General features: G+C 40.0%; 1 long non-coding RNA gene across 1 annotated transcript; it reads left to right on the forward strand.

The window, feature by feature from the left end:
* Positions 1 to 345: 345 nt before the first annotated feature.
* Positions 346 to 1,246, forward strand: LOC143059957 (uncharacterized). Its single transcript, XR_012973715.1, has 2 exons — positions 346 to 514; positions 769 to 1,246. It is a non-coding gene; the product is annotated as an uncharacterized LOC143059957 (long non-coding RNA).
* Positions 1,247 to 20,692: the final 19,446 nt, after the last annotated feature.

Genomic DNA, 20,692 nt, shown 5'->3' on the forward strand with positions numbered 1-20,692 from the left:
CAATATGTACATTTTTTCCTTGTGACGATATTTGGCATTTCTTCTCTTATGTCTGACATCCAAATAGGAGTTTTTCCTTAATTAACTATACAAGAAGATGTTACAAATTAGTTGTATTAATGAAATCAATTAAATGCTTTCTAATGAAGTGTGTACATAAAAAGAATTACCCTAGGGACAAAGGTGTAGTTTAACGGGCTTGAAATTTCTTACAGTAATTCTGCGGTTCCAAATTAACTAGATATGTTTTTTCCATACTGTGCAACAATCAGGTTGTAAAATAATGTCAAAAAATTATTACGGTGAATATTAAACCTTTTCATCTGCATCTTATTTCAGTTTGTTTCAATAAAGAACAGACTAAATTCGTGGGGTCCTTCGCTGCCTTGTTGAATTGGACAGTAAACGAAACTGCCTTAAAAACGATGATGTCCAAAGGAGTTCAACGAGGAGTCTTCAAGGAGGAGGAATTCACCTTGTCCCAACTAAGGGACAAGGTGAAAAACATGAGAAAGTCAGTAATACTGTAATATATTTTGAATGTAGTCTTCTTTATACTTGGTCCAAATGTTCAGTGTTCGACATCTGTGGTAGTTTATATTCTATTTCATTATTAAGCATTTGAGTTTATTACATTTCAGTTTTAAATTGGCATACACTAGTTTATGACAAAAACATTTCTAGATTTTACGATTATTTCTTAAATTATTCAATATATCACAAATTTATTCATTTTTTTTTTATCATCAATTTATATATTTTTTTCAGGAAGCCAATGAAGCCTTCCCTGTAAGATGGTTTACAGACATTGACTTGTGAGGAATAAACGGTAGAAGAACGACCATTATGTCCTAGGATATCCAGCTGGCCATACAGATTTTAACATTGTGAAAGTCAATATTTTTGATGAATATATGTTTTTCTACTATCATGAATTAAGAAAATCATGATGCCTGTCTGTTTGACAGTGTTACATTTTCCAATTTTTTGTGTGCATTATTCATTGAACTTTGTTACAATAAGGGTATACATATTTTCCAACTTATTCCATTTCACATTTCATGTATATAGTTCCCAAAAAGCATCTTACATTAATGTAGTTATTCATGATTAAATGTAGTCTATTGATCTCTTTTTTCTTTTTTCTTTATTAGCATGCTTTAAGATTAGACACTTTTATCAATATGGAATGATTATAAGATAACAATTTGTTTGATCTAATTAAAAATAAAATAGATTGACTCTATTCTTAGTCTATTTTATATTGTAGCACCTGCTCCAAGACATATAACTTGATATGACACACTTTGTATGTTAGGGTTAGGGTTAAGGTTAGGGTTAGGGTTAAGGCTAGGGCTAGGGCTAGGGTAGTGTACTTTGGCGAGAGTTATTGAGGTGCCCTTTGTCACTTCTGCGCATGTCTGCCCTTTTTTGTGACTGCGTATGCGTCAGAAATGTCAAAAAATATTTCGAAGTACAGAGTATGAAAAGTGCCTTTGACCTCAATCTTCAAACAGGTGTAGAATGGATTTGAATAGAGATATTTTCATAAAGTTAACTGTTCCGAAAAGATGGAAAGATAATCTAGAGGATGAAAACTTATTGGTATCACTGAAGTGTACGACCGCACTTTCCGACCTCACTGAAGAAACGTTTGTGCGAGAGTACAGCCTAACCCCGAAATTTACCCCAACTCCCAAACTACAACAGATAAAGACTTGCGGTCTTCACTACGGGCTTTATTGTCCAAAAGTACTGACCCTAAGGTGGTCGATTTTTCAACGGCAAGCCGATCGAAGCATAGGATCATGTTTATATTGAAAAGATCGACTATGAAAAGTATCAAAAACCATTACTTGACCCCCCATCCCTCCAAAACTCTAATTTTTGAGAAGTTCGTGAAAAAACTTAATACGAAAATCTAATCGGTTACCCTGCTAGACTTACCCTTTCCCAGATGGAGTAAGGCCTCCTAAACAACAGTATTTCCACATTTGGGGTTTGGATTAGGGTTAGTGTTTGGGTTAGGGTCAGGGTTAGGGTTACGGTTAAGGTTAGGGTCAGGATTGGGACAGGGTAGTGTACTTTGACGAGGGTTAGTGAGGTGCCCTTTGTCACTTCTGCGCATGTCTGCCCTTTTTTGTGACTGCGCATGTCTGCCCTTTTTTGTGACTGCGCATGCGTCAGAAATTTCAAAAAATATTTTAAGTACAGAGTATGAAAAGTGCCTTTGACCTCAATCTTCAAACAGATGTAGAATGGATTTGAATAGAGATATTTTCATAAAGTTAACTGTTCCGAAAAGATGGAAAGATAATCTAGAGGATGAAAACTTATTGGTATCACTGAAGTGTACGGCCGCACTTTCCGACCTCACTGAAGAAACGTTTGTGCGAGAGTAAAGCCTAACCCCGAAATTAACCCCTACTCCCAAACTACAACAGATAAAGACTTGCGGTCTTCACTACGGGCTTAATTGTCCAAAAGTACTGTCCCAAAGGGGGTCGATTTTTGAACGGCAAGCCGATCGAAGCATAGAATCATGTTTAAATATTGAAAAGATCGACTATGAAAAGTATCAAAAACCATAACCCGACCCCCCATCCCTCCAAAACTCTGATTTTTGAGAAGTTCGTGAAAAAACTTAATACGAAAATCTAATCGGTTACCCTCCTACACTTACCCTTTCCCAGATTGAGTAAGGCCTCCTAAACAACAGTTTTAACACATTTGGGGTTTGGGTTAGGGTTAGTGTTCGGGTTAGGGTCAGGGTTAGGGTTACGGTTAAGGTTAGGGTCAGGATTGGGACAGGGTAGTGTCCTTTGGCGAGGGTTAGTGAGGTGCCCTTTGTCACTTCTGCACATGTCTGCCCTTTTTTGTGACTGCGCATGCGTCAGAAATTTCAAAAAATATTTCTTAGTACAGAGTATGAAAAGTTCCTTTGACCTCAATCTTCAAACAGATGTAGAATGGATTTGAATAGAGATATTTTCATAAAGTTAACTGTTCCGAAAAGATAGAAAAATAATCTAGAGGATGAAAACTTATTGGTATCACTGAAGTGTACGGCCGCACTTTCCGACCCCACTGAAGCAACGTTTGTGCGAGAGTAAAGCCTAACCCCGAAATTAACCCCAACTCCCAAACTACATCAGATAAAGACTTGCGGTCTTCACTACGGGCTTCATTGTCCAAAAGTACTGACCCTAACGGGGTCGATGTTTGAACGGCAAGCCGATCGAAGCATAGGATCATGTTTAAATATTGAAAAGATCGACTATAAAAAGTATCAAAAACCATAACCCGACCCCCCATCCCTCCAAAACTCTTATTTTTGAGAAGTTCGTGAAAAAACTTAATACGAAAATCTAATCGGTTACTCTCCTAGACTTACCCTTTCCCAGATGGAGTAAGGCCTCCAAAACAACAGTTTTAACACATTTGGGGTTTGGGTTAGGGTTAGTGTTTGGGTTAGGGTCAGGGTTATGGTTACGGTTAAGGTTAGGGTCAGGATTGGGACAGGGTAGAGTACTTTGGCGAGGGTTAGTGAGGTGCCCTTTGTCACTTCTGCGCATGTCTGCCCTTTTTTGTGACTGTGCATGCGTCAGAAATTTCAAAAAATATTTCTAAGTACAGAGTATGAAAAGTGCCTTTGACCTCAATCTTCAAACAGATGTAGAATGGATTTGAATAGAGATATTTTCATAAAGTTAACTGTTCCGAAAAGATGGAAAGATAATCTAGAGGACGAAAACTTATTGGTATCACTGAAGTGTACGGCCGCACTTTCTGACCTCACTGAAGAAACGTTTGTGCGAGAGTAAAGCCTAACCCCGAAATTAACCCCAACTCCCTAACTACAACAGATAAAGACTTGCGGTCTTCACTACGGGCTTTATTGTCCAAAAGTACAGACCCTAAGGGGGTCGATTTTTGAACGGCAAGCCGATCGAAGCATAGGATCATGTTTAAATATTGAAAAGATCGACTATGAAAAGTATCAAAAACCATAACCTGACCACCATCCCTCCAAAACTCTGATTTTTGAGAAGTTCGTAAAAAAACTTAATACGAAAATCTAATCGGTTACCCTCCTAGACTTACCCTTTCCCAGATGGAGTAAGGCCTCCTAAACAACAGTTTTAACACATTTGGGGTTTGGGTTAGGGTTAGTGTTTGGGTTAGGGTCAGGGTTAGGGTTACGGTTAAGGTTAGGGTCAGGATTGGGACAGGGTAGTGTCCTTTGGCGAGGGTTAGTGAGGTGCCCTTTGTCACTTCTGCGCATGTCTGCCCTTTTTTGTGACTGCGCATGCGTCAGAAATTTCAAAAAATATTTCTAAGTACAGAGTATGAAAAGTGCCTTTGACCTCAATCTTCAAACAGATGTAGAATGGATTTGAATAGTGATATTTTCATAAAGTTAACTGTTCCGAAAAGATGGAAAGATAATCTAGAGGATGAAAACTTATTGGTATCACTGAAGTGTACGTCCGCACTTTCCGACCTCACTGAAGAAACGTTTGTGCGAGAGTAAAGCCTAACCCCGAAATTAACCCCAACTCCCTAACTACAACAGATAAAGACTTGCGGTCTTCACTACGGGCTTCACTGTCCAAAAGTACTGACCCTAATGGGGTCGATTTTTGAACGGCAAGCCGATCGAAGCGTAGGATCATGTTTATATTGAAAAGATTGACTATGAAAAGTATCAAAAACCATAACCTGACCCCCCATCCCTCCAAAACTCTGATTTTTGAGAAGTTCGTGAAATAACTTAATACGAAAATCTAATCGGTTACCCTCCTAGACTTACCCTTTCCCAGATGGAGTAAGGCCTCCAAAACAACAGTTTTAACACATTTGGAGTTTGGGTTAGGGTTAGTGTTTGGGTTAGGGTCAGGGTTAGGGTTACGGTTAAGGTTAGGGTCAGGATTGGGACAGGGAAGTGTACTTTGGCGAGGGTTAGTGAGGTGCCCTTTGTCACTTCTGCGCATGTCTGCCCTTTTTTGTGACTGCGCATGCGTCAGAAATTTCAAAAAATATTTCTAAGTACAGAGTATGAAAAGTGCCTTTGACCTCAATCTTCAAACAGATGTAGAATGGATTTGAATAGAGATATTTTCATAAAGTTAACTGTTCCGAAAAGATGGAAAGATAATCTAGAGGATGAAAACTTATTGGTATCACTGAAGTGTACGGCCGCACTTTCCGACCTCACTGAAGAAACGTTTGTGCGAGAGTAAAGCCTAACCCCGAAATTAACCCCAACTCCCTAACTATCAGATAAAGACTTGCGGTCTTCACTACGGGCTTTATTGTCCAAAAGTACTGATCCTAAGGGGGTCGATTTTTGAACGGCAAGCCGATCGAAGCATAGGATCATGTTTAAATATTGAAAAGATCGACTATGAAAAGTATCAAAAACCATAACCTGACCCCCCATCCCTCCAAAACTCTGATTTTTGAGAAGTTCGTGAAAAAACTTAATACGAAAATCTAATCGCTTACCCTCCTAGACTTACCCTTTCATAGATGGAGTAAGGCCTCCTAAACAACAGTTGTAACACATTTGGGGTTTGGGTTAGGGTTAGTGTTTGGGTTAGGGTCAGGGTAAGGGTTACGGTTAAGGTTAGGGTCATTATTGGGACAGGGTAGTGTACTTTGGCGAGGGTTAGTGAGGTGCCCTTTGTCACTTCTGCGCATGTCTGCCCTTTTTTGTGACTGCGCATGCGTCAGAAATTTCAAAAAATATTTCTAAGTACAGAGTATGAAAAGTGCCTTTGACCTCAATCTTCAAACAGATGTAGAATGGATTTGAATAGAGATATTTTCATAAAGTTAACTGTTCCGAAAAGATGGAAAGATAATCTAGAGGATGAAAACTTATTGGTATCACTGAAGTGTACGGCCGCACTTTCCGACCTCACTGAAGAAACGTTTGTGCGAGAGTAAAGCCAACCCCGAAATTAACCCCAACTCCCAAACTACAACAGATAAAGACTTGCGGTCTTCACTACGGGCTTCATTGTCCAAAAGTACTGACCCTAACGGGCTCGATTTTTGAACGGCAAGCCGATCGAAGCATAGGATTATGTTTAAATATTGAAAAGTTGGACTATGAAAAGTATCAAAAACCATAACCCGACCCCCCATCCCTCCAAAACTCTGATTTTTGAGAAGTTCGTGAAAAACTAGGGTTAGGGTTAGGGTTAGGGTTAGGGTTAGGGTTAGGGTTAGGTTAGGGTTAGGGTTAGGGTTAGGGTTAGGGTTAGGGTTAGGGTTAGGGTTCTCGTCGAGTAGCCAAAATGCTGTCAATTTAACGGAAAAATATTCCCAAAATTTTCATTATGAGAATGTTGGCTCGACGGTAACCGTTTTGGCTACCACAGTAGCCAAATCAACGTAAAACGAAGTAGCAGTGGTAGCCAAACTAACGGAAATACGGTAGCCATGGCTACCCGATGGCTACTTTGGCTACTTTGTATGCGTCAATTTAGCTACTATGGCTACCCAATGGCTACCTTTTTTGTACCTCTTTGGCTAATCTGGTTATTGGCTACTATTTTTGGATCATTTTGCATGTGATGTTTTTTTTTCCATTTTGGGATATTTGAAAGCCATTAGAACCTAAACTGTGGGACTTTTTCTTTTTCTTTTTTTTTTTTTTCTTTGACATCCACTTTCAAAATGTTACAATTTTTTTTTAAAAGAGAGTTTGGCCTGAACTTTTGTAAATTGTTAGGCTGTATGATTGTCTAGATATTGCACATGCCATACAGTACCAATAGTGTGGGACAACATTGTGTCAGCAGGTCAAAGTCATCGCAAAAAACTTGCAACGGTAATAGGCTACTATAAAGATATTTAAAGTTACTGCTATTATCAAATATATATATTATATTCTCAGACCTTTAATGATAGTTTAGATGAGATCTCCGCACGAAAAAGAAAGAAATTCCAAAAATACACATATGTGTATGTATACCTTCATAAAAACACTCATAAAAATATGTGTACCCACATTAGTAAATTTTTCTGTATGTGCATACTTATTTGTTTGTGTCAATTTGTGTATGTACGTACACAAGTGTGAACGTGTAAATAAATTTGTTATACGTATACACATAAATGCTTATGTTTTGTATGTGTATATATTTGTGTTTATATGCATATATATCCTTTCGTATATGTTTACCCATTTGTATGTATGTACATGTTTGTGTATATGTGAACACTTGTGTGTATATATGTACACATTTATGTATATGTGTACAAATTTTTATTTGTCCATACCAATGTGTATGCATTTAAAATTTTGAATGTGAGCATATACATTATGTATATGTGTACAAATGTATAAATGTACATGTTTGTATATATATGTACAGAATTGTGTATATGTGTACATATTTGAGTATATGTGTACATATTTGTATATATGTGAACACATTTGTATATGTACAAACCAATGTGTATGTATTTAATTTTTTTGTAGGTGAGCATATACATTTATGTATATGTATACAAATATCTGTATGTGTGTATGCTTTTTAGTATGTGTTTACACATGTACTTATGGGTGAATACAATGGTATCAGATGGTACATTTATGTGTATAGATATATTTAAATATTTTTACTTTTGGCCCAATATTGTTTTGTATAGTCACAATTGACATTTTTTTGTTTTATGGTTGTATAAAAATGTTACTTATTAATCGGTTCCTGTTTGAGCATTAATTACTTATCTTTTCGAAATAGTCAATTAATAGTAGCCAATTACCGCTTAAAAGTAGCCAATATCGGCCATGTAGTAGCCAATTGACGCTTAAATGTAGCCATCTAACGCTATACTTATAGCGTTAATGGCTACTAAATACCGTTGAATGGTTACTTAGTTGCCAAATACCGCTATCATGTAGCCAATTGACGCTATAAGGTATCCATTTAGCGCTTCGGTATTTGGCTACGATACAAGCGGTAATAGGCTACAGAAAAGCGGTATTTAGCAACTAGGTAACCATTCACCGCAGCGCTAATTGGATATCCAATTAGCGCTGCGGTAAATGACTACGATGAAAGCGGTAATTGGCAACAGAAGAGGGGTATTTGGCAACGGAGGTTATTACCGCTGTTATGTAGCCAATTGACGCTATAAGGTATCCATTTAGCGCTGCGGTATTTGGCTACGATACAAGCGGTAATAGGCTACAGAAGAGCGGTATTTAGCAACAAGGTAACAATCACCGCAACGCTAATTGGATACCTTATAGCGTTAATGGCTACTAAATACCGTTGAATGGTTACTTAGTTCCCAAATACCTCTGTTTTGTCACCAATTACCGCTATAATGTAACCACTTGACGCTATAAGGTATCCATTTAGCGCTTCGGTATTTGGCTACGATACAAGCGGTAATAGGCTACAGAAAAGCGGTAGTTAGGAACTACGTAACCATTCACCGCAGCGGTAATTGGATACCTTATAGCGTTAATGGCTACTAAATAACCGTTGAATGGTTACTTAGTTGCCAAATACCTCTGTTTTGTCACCAATTACCGCTGTAATGTTGCCAATTGACGCTATAAGGTATCCAATTACCGCTGCGGTATTTGGCTACAAAGTAACCATTCACCGCAAATGTGTAGCCATTTACCGCAGCGCTCATAGCGGTGAATGGCTACATCTGAGCGTCATTTGGCTATTTATTAGCGGTAATTTACTACTTATCAGCTGTAAATGGTTACTAATCAGCGGTAATTTACTACTAAACAGCGGCATTTGGCTACTGTTATTGACTTTGTTAAGTATACATCTTGTCGATATTGAGCAAAGATTTTTTTTGCCAGACTTTTATTTTTTTGCAAGAGTGGACCAATAATTTTTGCACATATTCCGCTATAAAACTTAATAATCGGTCAAGAAATAAAGAAGTTATAATAAAAAAAGAGAACCTACCCTTTTACGTATCATCTCAATAGTCAGCAGTGAGGGATTTTGGGGATGTCAAAGTATATATGCAATAGAGACGAAGTAATATAGGTGATTTAAAGGATTTTTCTAATAGGTAACCGATAATATGTGCAACTACTTATGTTTATATATGTCTCTAAATAGAGTATATATAAAAAAGAAAATGTGGTATGATTGCCAATGACAGAACTCTCCGCATCAGACCAAAATGATACAGAAATTTACAAATATAGGTCACCGTACGGCCTTCAACAATGAGCCAAGTCACTACCGCATAGTCAGCTATGAAAGGCCAGAAATGACAATGTAAAACAATTCAAACGAGAAAACTAACGGCCTCATTTATATAGAAAAAAAACTGAACGAAAAAAATATGTAACACATAAACAAACGACAACCACTGAATTACAGGCTCATGACTTGGGAAAGGCACATACATACATAATGTGGCGGGGTTAAACACATTCCCGGGATCCCAACCCTCCCCTAACCTTGACAGTGGTATAATAGTACAACAAGAATAAACTATAGTTGAAAAACCCATCAGATGGACAAAAAATACAAGAGAACGATGCTGGGTACTTGTACATCCCAACAACAAAAAGACACTAGAAACAGATCTGAGAGTACTTGCAATTAACTGACAGCTAGTTCAAAGCCACTTACAACAAATAAAAATTCATTCAGTTTAGACTAAATTAATGTGTTTGTACATATGTACTTATTCTTTTTTTTTTTTTTTAATTCATGTCTTTATCTGATGAACAATATCGCAGATTAGCGGTAGTTGGCTACCTGTATACTTAAACAGGTGAAAATATATATCAGCCTTTATTGACATTTCTAATGAAGATTTTCTTAATCTGAAAACTGTGAATGATAGAGTTGACTAAATTGTTGATTTTTTAATATTCAATAAGTGAAAGAAAAATGGAAAACATGAAAAAAAACATAGCTTTAGCACTGTTTGCACATTATGGGTAGGTGTACAAAATTGGATATTTTGACGATATACATTCGGTTAGAATCGATCCAAAAACTGTGTTGGAAAGCTAAAGCGTAGGTCTTCTGAAAATAATACATCTTCATTGAACACTATACTAATTAGTATGCATTTAATCAAACCGACCACTTTGATCAATTGATTATTGAAATTTGACAAAAAGTTAAAAGTTGAAAAATATGTAGTCAGCTTTATTCACTCGTTATTTCGTTATATATAATGCTATCCAAATTCTAAAAGCTGTTTTGGAATTCTTATATATTTATCTTTGACTCGATATATATGGGAACACGTTAATTGTAAAATTGTTGGAAAATAAAATGTTTGTGCAGGAATTCACGGGTTAGGGTTAGGGTTAGGGTTAGGGTTAGGGTTAGGTTTAGGTTTAGGGTTAGGGTTAGGGTTAGGGTTAGGGTTAGGGTTTAGGGTTAGGGTTAGGGTTAGGGTTAGTGTTAGGGTTAGGGTTAGGGTTAGGGTTAGGGTTAGGTTTAGGGTTAGGGTTAGGGTTAGGGTTAGGGTTAGGGTAGTGTACTTTGACGAGGGTTAGTGAGGTGCCCATTGTCACTTCTGCGCATGTCTGCCCTTTTTTGTGACTGCGCATGCGTCAGAAATTTCCAACAATTTTTCTAAGTACAGAGTATGAAAAGTGCCTTTGACCTCAATCTTCAAACAGATGTAGAATGGATTTGAATAGAGATATTTTCATAAAGTTAACTGTTCCTAAAAGATGGAAAGGCGATCTAAAGGATGAAAACTTATTGGTATCACTGAAGTGTACGACCGCACTTTCCGACCTCACTGAAGAAACGTTTGTGCGAGAGTAAAGCCTAACCCCGAAATTAACACCAACTCCCAAACTACAAAAGATAAAGACTTGCGGTCTTCACCAGGGGCTTAATTGTCAAAAAGTACTACCCCTAACGGGGCCGATTTTTTAACATCAAGCCGAACGAAGCATAGGATCATGTTGAAATATTGAAAAGATCGACTATGAAAAGTACCAAAAAGGGTTAGGGTTAGGGTTAGGGTTAAGGTTAGGGTTAGGGTTAGGGTTAGGGTTAGGGTTAGGGTTAGTGTTAGGGTTAGGGTTAGGGTTAGGTTAGGGTTAGGGTTAGGGTTAGGGTTAGGGTTAGGGTTAGGGTTAGGGTTAGGGTTAGGGTTAGGTTAGGGTTAGGGTTAGGGTTAGGGTTAGGGTTAGGGTTAGGGTTAGGGTAGTGTACTTTGACGAGGGTTAGTGAGCTGCCCATTGTCACTTCTGCGCATGTCTGCCCTTTTTTGTGACTGCGCATGCGTCAGAAATTTCCAACAATTTTTCTAAGTACAGAGTATGAAAAGTGCCTTTGACCTCAATCTTCAAACAGATGTAGAATGGATTTGAATAGAGATATTTTCATAAAGTTAACTGTTCCTAAAAGATGGAAAGGCGATCTAAAGGATGAAAACTTATTGGTATCACTGAAGTGTACGACCGCACTTTCCGACCTCACTGAAGAAACGTTTGTGCGAGAGTAAAGCCTAACCCCGAAATTAACACCAACTCCCAAACTACAAAAGATAAAGACTTGCGGTCTTCACCAGGGGCTTAATTGTCAAAAAGTACTACCCCTAACTGGGCCGATTTTTTAACATCAAGCCGAACGAAGCATAGGATCATGTTGAAATATTGAAAAGATCGACTATGAAAAGTACCAAAAACCATAACCTGACCCCCCATCCCTCCAAAACTTTGATTTTTGAGAAGTTCGTGAAAAAACTTAATACGAAAATCCAATCGGTTACCCTCCTAGACTTATCCTTTCCGAGATAAAGCTAGGCCTCCAAAACAACAATTTTAACACATTTGGGGTTTGGGTTAGGGTTAGTGTTTGGGTTAAGGTCAGGGTTAGGGTTAGGGTTAGGGTTAGGGTTAGGGTTAGGGTCATGGTTAGTGTTTGGGTTAGGGTTAGGGTTAGGGTTAGGGTTAGGGTTAGGGTTAGGGTTAGGTTAGGGTTAGGGTTAGGGTTAGGGTTAGGGTTAGGGTTAGGGTTAGGGTTAGGGTAGTGTACTTTGACGAGGGTTAGTGAGGTGCCCATTGTCACTTCTGCGCATGTCTGCCCTTTTTTGTGACTGCGCATGCGTCAGAAATTTCCAACAATTTTTCTAAGTACAGAGTATGAAAAGTGCCTTTGACCTCAATCTTCAAACAGATGTAGAATGGATTTGAATAGAGATATTTTCATAAAGTTAACTGTTCCTAAAAGATGGAAAGGCGATCTAAAGGATGAAAACTTATTGGTATCACTGAAGTGTACGACTGCACTTTCCGACCTCACTGAAGAAACGTTTGTGCGAGAGTAAAGCCTAACCCCGAAATTAACACCAACTCCCAAACTACAAAAGATAAAGACTTGCGGTCTTCACCAGGGGCTTAATTGTCAAAAAGTACTACCCCTAACGGGGCCGATTTTTTAACATCAAGCCGAACGAAGCATAGGATCATGTTGAAATATTGAAAAGATCGACTATGAAAAGTACCAAAAACCATAACCTGACCCCCCATCCCTCCAAAACTTTGATTTTTGAGAAGTTCGTGAAAAAACTTAATACGAAAATCCAATCGGTTACCCTCCTAGACTTATCCTTTCCGAGATAAAGCTAGGCCTCCAAAACAACAATTTTAACACATTTGGGGTTTGGGTTAGGGTTAGTGTTTGGGTTAAGGTCAGGGTTAGGGTTAGGGTTAGGGTTAGGGTTAGGGTTAGGGTTAGGGTCATGGTTAGTGTTTTGGTTAGGGTCAGGGTTAGGGTTAGGGTAAGGGTCAGGGTTTGGGTCAGGGTTAGGGTCAGGGTTAGGGTTAGGGTACGGATTAGGGTCATGATTGGGACAGGGTAGTGTACTTTGACGAGGGTTAGTGAGGTGCCCATTGTCACTTCTGCGCATGTCTGCCCTTTTTTGTGACTGCGCATGCGTCAGAAATTTCCAACAATTTTTCTAAGTACAGAGTATGAAAAGTGCCTTTGACCTCAATCTTCAAACAGATGTAGAATGGATTTGAATAGAGATATTTTCATAAAGTTAACTGTTAGGGTTAGGGTTAGGGTTAGGGTTAGGGTTAGGGTTAGGGTTAGGGTTAGGTTAGGGTTAGGGTTAGGGTTAGGGTTAGGGTTAGGGTTAGGGTTAGGTTAGGGTTAGGGTTAGGGTTAGGGTTAGGGTTAGGGTTAGGGTTAGGGTTAGGGTTAGGGTTAGGGTTAGGGTTAGGGTTAGGGTTAGGGTTAGGGTTAGGGTTAGGGTTAGGGTTAGGGTTAGGGTTAGGGTTAGGGTTAGGGTAAGGGTTAGGGTTAGGGTTAGGGTTAGGGTTAGGGTTAGGGTTAGGGTTAGGGTTAGGGTTAGGGTAGGGTTAGGGTTAGGGTTAGGTTAGGGTTAGGGTTAGGGTTAGGGTTAGGGTAGTGTACTTTGACGAGGGTTAGTGAGGTGCCCATTGTCACTTCTGCGCATGTCTGCCCTTTTTTGTGACTGCGCATGCGTCAGAAATTTCCAACAATTTTTCTAAGTACAGAGTATGAAAAGTGCCTTTGACCTCAATCTTCAAACAGATGTAGAATGGATTTGAATAGAGATATTTTCATAAAGTTAACTGTTCCTAAAAGATGGAAAGGCGATCTAAAGGATGAAAACTTATTGGTATCACTGAAGTGTACGACCGCACTTTCCGACCTCACTGAAGAAACGTTTGTGCGAGAGTAAAGCCTAACCCCGAAATTAACACCAACTCCCAAACTACAAAAGATAAAGACTTGCGGTCTTCACCAGGGGCTTAATTGTCAAAAAGTACTTCCCCTAACGGGGCCGATTTTTTAACATCAAGCCGAACGAAGCATAGGATCATGTTGAAATATTGAAAAGATCGACTATGAAAAGTACCAAAAACCATAACCTGACCCCCCATCCCTCCAAAACTTTGATTTTTGAGAAGTTCGTGAAAAAACTTAATACGAAAATCCAATCGGTTACCCTCCTAGACTTATCCTTTCCGAGATAAAGCTAGGCCTCCAAAACAACAATTTTAACACATTTGGGGTTTGGGTTAGGGTTAGTGTTTGGGTTAAGGTCAGGGTTAGGGTTAGGGTTAGGGTTAGGGTTAGGGTTAGGGTTAGGGTTAGGGTTAGGGTCATGGTTAGTGTTTGGGTTAGGGTCAGGGTTAGGGTTAGGGTAAGGGTCAGGGTTTGGGTCAGGGTTAGGGTCAGGGTTAGGGTTAGGGTACGGATTAGGGTCATGATTGGGACAGGGTAGTGTACTTTGACGAGGGTTAGTGAGGTGCCCATTGTCACTTCTGCGCATGTCTGCCCTTTTTTGTGACTGCGCATGCGTCAGAAATTTCCAACAATTTTTCTAAGTACAGAGTATGAAAAGTGCCTTTGACCTCAATCTTCAAACAGATGTAGAATGGATTTGAATAGAGATATTTTCATAAAGTTAACTGTTCCTAAAAGATGGAAAGGCGATCTAAAGGATGAAAACTTATTGGTATCACTGAAGTGTACGACCGCACTTTCCGACCTCACTGAAGAAACGTTTGTGCGAGAGTAAAGCCTAACCCCGAAATTAACACCAACTCCCAAACTACAAAAGATAAAGACTTGCGGTCTTCACCAGGGGCTTAATTGTCAAAAAGTACTACCCCTAACGGGGCCGATTTTTTAACATCAAGCCGAACGAAGCATAGGATCATGTTGAAATATTGAAAAGATCGACTATGAAAAGTACCAAAAACCATAACCTGACCCCCCATCCCTCCAAAACTTTGATTTTTGAGAAGTTCGTGAAAAAACTTAATACGAAAATCCAATCGGTTACCCTCCTAGACTTATCCTTTCCGAGATAAAGCTAGGCCTCCAAAACAACAATTTTAACACATTTGGGGTTTGGGTTAGGGTTAGTGTTTGGGTTAAGGTCAGGGTTAGGGTTAGGGTTAGGGTTAGGGTTAGGGTTAGGGTTAGGGTTAGGGTTAGGGTCATGGTTAGTGTTTGGGTTAGGGTCAGGGTTAGGGTTAGGGTAAGGGTCAGGGTTTGGGTCAGGGTTAGGGTCAGGGTTAGGGTTAGGGTACGGATTAGGGTCATGATTGGGACAGGGTAGTGTACTTTGACGAGGGTTAGTGAGGTGCCCATTGTCACTTCTGCGCATGTCTGCCCTTTTTTGTGACTGCGCATGCGTCAGAAATTTCCAACAATTTTTCTAAGTACAGAGTATGAAAAGTGCCTTTGACCTCAATCTTCAAACAGATGTAGAATGGATTTGAATAGAGATATTTTCATAAAGTTAACTGTTCCTAAAAGATGGAAAGGCGATCTAAAGGATGAAAACTTATTGGTATCACTGAAGTGTACGACCGCACTTTCCGACCTCACTGAAGAAACGTTTGTGCGAGAGTAAAGCCTAACCCCGAAATTAACACCAACTCCCAAACTACAAAAGATAAAGACTTGCGGTCTTCACCAGGGGCTTAATTGTCAAAAAGTACTACCCCTAACGGGGCCGATTTTTTAACATCAAGCCGAACGAAGCATAGGATCATGTTGAAATATTGAAAAGATCGACTATGAAAAGTACCAAAAACCATAACCTGACCCCCCATCCCTCCAAAACTTTGATTTTTGAGAAGTTCGTGAAAAAACTTAATACGAAAATCCAATCGGTTACCCTCCTAGACTTATCCTTTCCGAGATAAAGCTAGGCCTCCAAAACAACAATTTTAACACATTTGGGGTTTGGGTTAGGGTTAGTGTTTGGGTTAAGGTCAGGGTTAGGGTTAGGGTTAGGGTTAGGGTTAGGGTTAGGGTTAGGGTTAGGGTTAGGGTCATGGTTAGTGTTTGGGTTAGGGTCAGGGTTAGGGTTAGGGTAAGGGTCAGGGTTTGGGTCAGGGTTAGGGTCAGGGTTAGGGTTAGGGTACGGATTAGGGTCATGATTGGGACAGGGTAGTGTACTTTGACGAGGGTTAGTGAGGTGCCCATTGTCACTTCTGCGCATGTCTGCCCTTTTTTGTGACTGCGCATGCGTCAGAAATTTCCAACAATTTTTCTAAGTACAGAGTATGAAAAGTGCCTTTGACCTCAATCTTCAAACAGATGTAGAATGGATTTGAATAGAGATATTTTCATAAAGTTAACTGTTCCTAAAAGATGGAAAGGCGATCTAAAGGATGAAAACTTATTGGTATCACTGAAGTGTACGACCGCACTTTCCGACCTCACTGAAGAAACGTTTGTGCGAGAGTAAAGCCTAACCCCGAAATTAACACCAACTCCCAAACTACAAAAGATAAAGACTTGCGGTCTTCACCAGGGGCTTAATTGTCAAAAAGTACTACCCCTAACGGGGCCGATTTTTTAACATCAAGCCGAACGAAGCATAGGATCATGTTGAAATATTGAAAAGATCGACTATGAAAAGTACCAAAAACCATAACCTGACCCCCCATCCCTCCAAAACTTTGATTTTTGAGAAGTTCGTGAAAAAACTTAATACGAAAATCCAATCGGTTACCCTCCTAGACTTATCCTTTCCGAGATAAAGCTAGGCCTCCAAAACAACAATTTTAACACATTTGGGGTTTGGGTTAGGGTTAGTGTTTGGGTTAAGGTCAGGGTTAGGGTTAGGGTTAGGGTTAGGGTTAGGGTTAGGGTTAGGGTTAGGGTTAGGGTCATGGTTAGTGTTTGGGTTAGGGTCAGGGTTAGGGTTAGGGTAAGGGTCAGGGTTTGGGTCAGGGTTAGGGTCAGGGTTAGGGTTAGGGTACGGATTAGGGTCATGATTGGGACAGGGTAGTGTACTTTGACGAGGGTTAGTGAGGTGCCCATTGTCACTTCTGCGCATGTCTGCCCTTTTTTGTGACTGCGCATGCGTCAGAAATTTCCAACAATTTTTCTAAGTACAGAGTATGAAAAGTGCCTTTGACCTCAATCTTCAAACAGATGTAGAATGGATTTGAATAGAGATATTTTCATAAAGTTAACTGTTCCTAAAAGATGGAAAGGCGATCTAAAGGATGAAAACTTATTGGTATCACTGAAGTGTACGACCGCACTTTCCGACCTCACTGAAGAAACGTTTGTGCGAGAGTAAAGCCTAACCCCGAAATTAACACCAACTCCCAAACTACAAAAGATAAAGACTTGCGGTCTTCACCAGGGGCTTAATTGTCAAAAAGTACTACCCCTAACGGGGCCGATTTTTTAACATCAAGCCGAACGAAGCATAGGATCATGTTGAAATATTGAAAAGATCGACTATGAAAAGTACCAAAAACCATAACCTGACCCCCCATCCCTCCAAAACTTTGATTTTTGAGAAGTTCGTGAAAAAACTTAATACGAAAATCCAATCGGTTACCCTCCTAGACTTATCCTTTCCGAGATAAAGCTAGGCCTCCAAAACAACAATTTTAACACATTTGGGGTTTGGGTTAGGGTTAGTGTTTGGGTTAAGGTCAGGGTTAGGGTTAGGGTTAGGGTTAGGGTTAGGGTTAGGGTTAGGGTTAGGGTTAGGGTCATGGTTAGTGTTTGGGTTAGGGTCAGGGTTAGGGTTAGGGTAAGGGTCAGGGTTTGGGTCAGGGTTAGGGTCAGGGTTAGGGTTAGGGTACGGATTAGGGTCATGATTGGGACAGGGTAGTGTACTTTGACGAGGGTTAGTGAGGTGCCCATTGTCACTTCTGCGCATGTCTGCCCTTTTTTGTGACTGCGCATGCGTCAGAAATTTCCAACAATTTTTCTAAGTACAGAGTATGAAAAGTGCCTTTGACCTCAATCTTCAAACAGATGTAGAATGGATTTGAATAGAGATATTTTCATAAAGTTAACTGTTCCTAAAAGATGGAAAGGCGATCTAAAGGATGAAAACTTATTGGTATCACTGAAGTGTACGACCGCACTTTCCGACCTCACTGAAGAAACGTTTGTGCGAGAGTAAAGCCTAACCCCGAAATTAACACCAACTCCCAAACTACAAAAGATAAAGACTTGCGGTCTTCACCAGGGGCTTAATTGTCAAAAAGTACTACCCCTAACGGGGCCGATTTTTTAACATCAAGCCGAACGAAGCATAGGATCATGTTGAAATATTGAAAAGATCGACTATGAAAAGTACCAAAAACCATAACCTGACCCCCCATCCCTCCAAAACTTTGATTTTTGAGAAGTTCGTGAAAAAACTTAATACGAAAATCCAATCGGTTACCCTCCTAGACTTATCCTTTCCGAGATAAAGCTAGGCCTCCAAAACAACAATTTTAACACATTTGGGGTTTGGGTTAGGGTTAGTGTTTGGGTTAAGGTCAGGGTTAGGGTTAGGGTTAGGGTTAGGGTTAGGGTTAGGGTTAGGGTTAGGGTTAGGGTCATGGTTAGTGTTTGGGTTAGGGTCAGGGTTAGGGTTAGGGTAAGGGTCAGGGTTTGGGTCAGGGTTAGGGTCAGGGTTAGGGTTAGGGTACGGATTAGGGTCATGATTGGGACAGGGTAGTGTACTTTGACGAGGGTTAGTGAGGTGCCCATTGTCACTTCTGCGCATGTCTGCCCTTTTTTGTGACTGCGCATGCGTCAGAAATTTCCAACAATTTTTCTAAGTACAGAGTATGAAAAGTGCCTTTGACCTCAATCTTCAAACAGATGTAGAATGGATTTGAATAGAGATATTTTCATAAAGTTAACTGTTCCTAAAAGATGGAAAGGCGATCTAAAGGATGAAAACTTATTGGTATCACTGAAGTGTACGACCGCACTTTCCGACCTCACTGAAGAAACGTTTGTGCGAGAGTAAAGCCTAACCCCGAAATTAACACCAACTCCCAAACTACAAAAGATAAAGACTTGCGGTCTTCACCAGGGGCTTAATTGTCAAAAAGTACTACCCCTAACGGAGCCGATTTTTTAACATCAAGCCGAACGAAGCATAGGATCATGTTGAAATATTGAAAAGATCGACTATGAAAAGTACCAAAAACCATAACCTGACCCCCCATCCCTCCAAAACTTTGATTTTTGAGAAGTTCGTGAAAAAACTTAATACGAAAATCCAATCGGTTACCCTCCTAGACTTATCCTTTCCGAGATAAAGCTAGGCCTCCAAAACAACAATTTTAACACATTTGGGGTTTGGGTTAGGGTTAGTGTTTGGGTTAAGGTCAGGGTTAGGGTTAGGGTTAGGGTTAGGGTTAGGGTTAGGGTTAGGGTTAGGGTTAGGGTCATGGTTAGTGTTTGGGTTAGGGTCAGGGTTAGGGTTAGGGTAAGGGTCAGGGTTTGGGTCAGGGTTAGGGTCAGGGTTAGGGTTAGGGTACGGATTAGGGTCATGATTGGGACAGGGTAGTGTACTTTGACGAGGGTTAGTGAGGTGCCCATTGTCACTTCTGCGCATGTCTGCCCTTTTTTGTGACTGCGCATGCGTCAGAAATTTCCAACAATTTTTCTAAGTACAGAGTATGAAAAGTGCCTTTGACCTCAATCTTCAAACAGATGTAGAATGGATTTGAATAGAGATATTTTCATAAAGTTAACTGTTCCTAAAAGATGGAAAGGCGATCTAAAGGATGAAAACTTATTGGTATCACTGAAGTGTACGACCGCACTTTCCGACCTCACTGAAGAAACGTTTGTGCGAGAGTAAAGCCTAACCCCGAAATTAACACCAACTCCCAAACTACAAAAGATAAAGACTTGCGGTCTTCACCAGGGGCTTAATTGTCAAAAAGTACTACCCCTAACGGGGCCGATTTTTTAACATCAAGCCGAACGAAGCATAGGATCATGTTGAAATATTGAAAAGATCGACTATGAAAAGTACCAAAAACCATAACCTGACCCCCCATCCCTCCAAAACTTTGATTTTTGAGAAGTTCGTGAAAAAACTTAATACGAAAATCCAATCGGTTACCCTCCTAGACTTATCCTTTCCGAGATAAAGCTAGGCCTCCAAAACAACAATTTTAACACATTTGGGGTTTGGGTTAGGGTTAGTGTTTGGGTTAAGGTCAGGGTTAGGGTTAGGGTTAGGGTTAGGGTTAGGGTTAGGGTTAGGGTTAGGGTTAGGGTCATGGTTAGTGTTTGGGTTAGGGTCAGGGTTAGGGTTAGGGTAAGGGTCAGGGTTTGGGTCAGGGTTAGGGTCAGGGTTAGGGTTAGGGTACGGATTAGGGTCATGATTGGGACAGGGTAGTGTACTTTGACGAGGGTTAGTGAGGTGCCCATTGTCACTTCTGCGCATGTCTGCCCTTTTTTGTGACTGCGCATGCGTCAGAAATTTCCAACAATTTTTCTAAGTACAGAGTATGAAAAGTGCCTTTGACCTCAATCTTCAAACAGATGTAGAATGGATTTGAATAGAGATATTTTCATAAAGTTAACTGTTCCTAAAAGATGGAAAGGCGATCTAAAGGATGAAAACTTATTGGTATCACTGAAGTGTACGACCGCACTTTCCGACCTCACTGAAGAAACGTTTGTGCGAGAGTAAAGCCTAACCCCGAAATTAACACCAACTCCCAAACTACAAAAGATAAAGACTTGCGGTCTTCACCAGGGGCTTAATTGTCAAAAAGTACTACCCCTAACGGGGCCGATTTTTTAACATCAAGCCGAACGAAGCATAGGATCATGTTGAAATATTGAAAAGATCGACTATGAAAAGTACCAAAAACCATAACCTGACCCCCCATCCCTCCAAAACTTTGATTTTTGAGAAGTTCGTGAAAAAACTTAATACG

Source organism: Mytilus galloprovincialis, unplaced genomic scaffold (genome assembly GCF_965363235.1).
Source record: "Mytilus galloprovincialis unplaced genomic scaffold, xbMytGall1.hap1.1 HAP1_SCAFFOLD_46, whole genome shotgun sequence".
NCBI lineage: Eukaryota > Metazoa > Mollusca > Bivalvia > Mytilida > Mytilidae > Mytilus > Mytilus galloprovincialis.